The sequence below is a fragment of the Otolemur garnettii genome, unplaced genomic scaffold (genome assembly GCF_000181295.1).
Source record: "Otolemur garnettii isolate 467f Iridium unplaced genomic scaffold, OtoGar3 scaffold00051, whole genome shotgun sequence".
Lineage (NCBI taxonomy): Eukaryota > Metazoa > Chordata > Mammalia > Primates > Galagidae > Otolemur > Otolemur garnettii.
Genome location: NW_003852446.1, coordinates 7,069,102 through 7,074,190, shown reverse-complemented (window position 1 = coordinate 7,074,190; position 5,089 = coordinate 7,069,102). Strand labels below are relative to the sequence as shown.

At 43.9% G+C, this 5,089-nt stretch overlaps 1 protein-coding gene across 1 annotated transcript in view; it reads left to right on the top strand.

Annotated features, from left to right (window-relative positions):
- Positions 1-3,181: 3,181 nt before the first annotated feature.
- SMPX (small muscle protein, X-linked) overlaps positions 3,182-5,089 on the top strand; it is a 22,383-nt gene continuing 20,475 nt past the window's right edge. Inside the window, exon 1 of the mRNA XM_023514370.1 lies at positions 3,182-3,405. The gene's annotated coding sequence lies outside the window, so the exon portion shown is untranslated. The remainder of the gene's footprint in view (positions 3,406-5,089) is intronic.

The following is a 5,089-nucleotide window of genomic DNA, read 5'->3' as shown; positions in this document are numbered from 1 at the left end:
CCATAATGGGCTAGCATTGTTGCCAGGAGCAGTTTCCTTGACATATACACTTTTAATGGGAACTGATGGGTCTGTGGGGCAAACGGACTGGACAAAATGTATGAGTTTACTGCAGGGCAAAGGGTCAAAACAGCTTGTTCTTGTTGGTCCATGGAGTGATGCCATCTTTTGTCTGGTGAAGAGCTCTAAACAGAGCTACAGAAGTAGCCAAACACTGGAAATATTAAAACTCACACTATATTCTCTTTTCCAGTGTACAAATAAATCACTTTTGGTACCATATTGTTTCAAAGCATGATGTCTAAGCTGAATTTTAAAGACACAATTCTGTTAATCAGCACACATATGGAACTTACATGTATACCATAGAATACTACTCAGTCATAAAAGAATGGTGAACTAGGCTCAGTGCCTGTAGCTCAGTGGCTAGGGCGCCAGCCACATACACCAAGGCTGGTGGGTTTGAACCCAGCCCGGGCCTGCTAAACAACAATGACAACTACAACAAAAAATTAGCCAGGTCTTGTGGCGGGTGCCTGTTGTCCTAGCTACTTGGGAGGCTGAGGCAAGAGAATTGCTTAAGCCCAAGAGTCTGATCTACTGAGGGCAACATAGTGAGACTCTTTCTCAAAAAAAAAAAAAGAAGGGCAGTGCCTATGGCTCAGTGAGTAGGGCGCCAGCCCCATATACCAAGGGTGGTGGGTTCAAACCCAGCCCCTGACTAACTGCAAAAAAAAAAAATAGCCGGGCATTGTGGCGAGTGCCTGTAGTCCCAGCTACTCAGGAGGCTGAGGCAAGAGAATCACCTAAGCCCAAGAGCTGGAGGTTGCTATGAACTGTGACTCTATAGCACTCTACTGAGGGCAACAAAATGAGACTCTGTCTCTAAAAAAAAGAAAGGTGAACAAGTACTACCTCTTGTAACAACCTAGATGGGACTGGAGACTATCCTTCAAGTTTCATAAGCATGGAAAAACAAATACCACATGTGCTCACTATTAAAGTGGAATCAATCAGTCAACATTCATGTGCACATTTGGTAGCAAAACTTGGCAGAAAGCAAGCAGGTGGGAGGGGGTAAGAGGGAGGAGTAAATTCACACCTAACAGGTATAATGCACACTGTCTGGGAGAGGGGCATACTTATAACTTTGACTCAAACTATACAAAAGTGAGTCACGTAACCAAAACATTTGTGTAATACTCTGAAATAAAAAATACATAAAGCAAATTTCAAATGTTCAAAAAAAAAAAAAAACTTAATGGTGGATCCCAAACTAAAATGAACCACAGTTGTCTGCCGACCCCCTAAATTCCCAGAAAGTTGGTTTTCTTTGTACAGACATGAAAACAGCCAGCTGCTTCCATCTAAAATGCATTCGGCTATAGAAACAGAAACCTGACTTCAGGGGCTCATACAATCAGAGCTTCTTTTCTCCACATAAGAAAAAGACTGGTAGGCCGTGGTTGCTGGTAAGAGTTTGGTGGCTCAAGGCTATAATTCTAGCACTCTGGGAGGCTAAGGCAGGTGGATTGCTTGAGCTCATGAGTTTGAGACCAGCCTGAGCAAGATTGAGACCCTGTCTCTATTAAAAATGGAAAAACTAACCAGGTGTGGTGGTGCATGCCTGTAATCCCAGTTACTTGGGAAGCTGAAGCAAGAGGATCACTTGAGCCCAAGAGATTGAGGTTGTGGTGAGCTATGATGATGCCATGGTACTCTACCCTGGGTGACAGAGTGAGACTCTGTCTTTAAAAAAAAAAAAGTTCAGTGGCTTGATCATGGTGTCAGGAACTGAGATGTGGGGTTCACTTTCATCTGGTAGATGGATTTTAAGTCTGTCCACTCTGTTTAATATTTCTGCTAAAGGGAAGTTGTATGTAAAGGTAATTTCAGATGCTGGCGAAGTTCAGAAACAATTCAAAAAGTAGTGTTAAAAATACTGAGCATATACCTTAGGATTTGACAGTGTTGTGTTCAAAAAACATTTACCTCAGGCTGGGCATAGTGGCTAACTCTTGTGATCCTAGTGCTCTGGTAGGCCGAGGTGGGTAGATTGTTTGAGCTCAGGAATTTGAGACCAGCCTGAGTAAGAGTGAGAACTTGTCTTTAAAAAATAGCCAGGCATTGTGGTAGGCGCCTGTAGTCCCAGCTACTAAGGAGCCTGAGCCAAGAGGATTGCTTGAGCCCAGGAGTTTGAGGTCTCCTCAAGGTGATAGAATGAGATTCTGTCTCAAAAAAACAAAACAAAAAATTATTTTTACCTCTTACCTGGTCTTGGCCCTTGTCATATTTAAAATACACATTTCCTCTTTGTTTTGTTGCCTCCTGTGCTCTGGGGTCAAAAGCACTGTGTCCAGCAGAACCAGGAGAGCAGAGTGAGCAGGACTCTGGGCCCTGGAACCACACTGGCCTATCAGTTTTCTGGGTTTTTTTTTTTGAGACAGAGTGTCACCATGTCACCCTCCTTAGAGTGCTGGGGCATTACAGATCATAGGAAACTCCAACTCCTGGGCTTAAGCAATTCTCTTGCCTCAGGCTCCCAAGCAGCTGGGACTACTGGTACCCGCTACAATGCCTGGCTATTTTTTGGTTGCTGTTGTCATTGTTGTTTAGCAGGCCTGGGATGGGCTTGAACCCTCCAGCTTTGGTGTATGTGGCCAGCGCCCTACTCACTGAGTTACAGGCACCAACCCAATTTTCCACCATTTTTAACCTACAGAAAGGGTAACGTCACATAGTTCAACTTATGATGGATGATTATCATCATTTGGTGACTATTTATGGAGTACTGATTATTAAATAACTATTCCCAAGTGACCAAGCTGGGATTCAAACACTGTTTGGTGCCGGTGACCCTGCGCAGAAGCACGGAGCCTCACTATCTCCCCTAAGTTTTTGTTGAACACTCCTCATCTTCTGGCCTCCAGATAATAAAGCTAAAGATAGACTTTTCCTACTTTTTGAACTTGGCTGTACCCCCTCAGAACGTGTGAGCAAATGCAGCCAGCATCTTCCGGAAGATTAGGAGGGCAGTAAGATACTGTAGCCACCTCCTGGCTGACATTTGAGCCCTGCTTTCCGCACGGTCAAGCCTTTCAGAGGCAGCCAGTGTATGGCTTGTATCAAACTCTATATTTAGGAAGAACAACTGTGAGCTATGACAGGAATTCTCTTTAACACTTAGCCTTAAACCGAGTTCCCCTTCAGCCCCGAGCCAGGAGCAGCTCTCAATACTGGGAGAGGCACAGAGCACTCGAGCTATTTCAGCCACATGAAAAGCATCGGAATTGAGATCGCAGCTCAGAGGACACTGGGCGTCCCTTCCACCCTCCAAGGAGCTTTGTCTTCTTGCACCTGGCTGCTTGGGACTTTCCTTAGACAGTAAACAAATACCTAAAGCAGGTAAGCAGAAGGATCTAGCTCTGGCAACTGGGCTTTCTAAAGGAAATTTCCTTGATACCGAACATGAAGTGACTACTTATAACTTTGTAGGTTTGTAACCAGTGGGTGTAGCTTCCTTGTAAATTCACTGTTCATTGGTGATATCGCTGCTTCTGTTTTGTAAATTGTGAGAGGTGGGGGTGCTGAGAGAATATTGAGCTAAAGGCAGTTTTCATCAATAGTGACATTAACGAAATGTCCACGGTCTCGATACAGTAACTGTGACCTTGAAGCTGTGCTGGCCAGGATTACAGTCGGTCAGCTGCAGACTGATTCAGGCTCTAAGCCGAGAAAAAATCAGGAGAATTTGGGGCAGAGAAAAGCTATGATGCTAATTCTTTGGTTTACTTAAATGCAACTCATTGCCAGAATTTTTACACTGTACAAGTTTCAAGTGCCTTTTTCCTTTCCATAATGCCAGGCTTGGTCTCGTGATAAAGTTCTGTCCGTGTCTTGTACATAGATAGAAGCATCTTTTCAAAAGCTTCACTTTGGTCCGTTTTCCCGTACTCAGCAGGGTAGAGGGCAGCACTCACTGTTTCCTCCTCTGTGGGCACCAGGTTCTGAAACATGGGGATGCCAAGACTACCTCTTCCCTCTCAGTATATTTAAGGCAGAGTGCATAAGGAGTTAGTCAGTTCAGACAGCTGAACATCTTTCTACACCCTTCTCAGTAATTATTTTTAGCTGCAGGACAGAAGACAATTTCCCTTGGAGATGGAGCTTTACCTGTTTATTTGACCTTTAAAAAGAATAAACAAAGCCTTTCTCTCTAAATACTGATTTTCTTCTGAATCTCTTCTTATTAAGTTAGTGATATTCATGTTGACAAATGTTTAGTAAGTCAAAGGGTTTTATTTAGAAGTCAGATATTAGGTGCTGCCCACTCAAAAACAAGCGGTAGTATCTTGGATGTGACTCAGCAAACAGACCATTAAAGGTCCCCACTGACTTGCAGAACTTCCAAGACAACTCAGTGGTGCTCAGCTGGCAAGCATTTCCATTATACTACAGTTTTTGTAAAAGTCAATATATGCCTTGTCAAACTTGCTAAGTTTCCTAATTTCAGCCAGAACCAGGAGACATAGGAATGGAACGCTGTACAGAGTACCTCTTTGGATGAGAAGCAGAAGCCCTGATGGGAGTGGAGTATGTACATGCATCTAAGGCATAGTTTTCTTTTTTAGTCCCGAAAGGAAGCATGCAGATGAGGAAAGAAGGTGCGTGCTACACTCTATATCCCTGATGGAGGTGAATGCAGGGCCAGGGAAACAGCCAGGGAACACTGTCTATTTTTATTCATCAGTGTGCTTTGCCCTGATTTCTCTGTGAATAATGAGGACAGCAGGAGCTGCTGCTGAACTGATTTACACAAATGTTATCTAGCCTGTTTGTGAGGAATGAGAGCTGGGATCTGACCAACTTTCTATAGATGTCTCTTTCAAAGATTGACATATACATTAAGAGATTTGGATACAAATGAGAATAGACCAAAACGGTACAGGAGACAAGGCCCATCCAGTCATTAGGCTCAGAGGTCCACAAAAAACAAAGCAACCGGGAGGTGCCTGTGGCTCAAGGAGTAGGGCACCAGCCCCATATGCTGGAGGTGGCAGGTTCAAACCTAGCCCCAGCCAAAAAACTG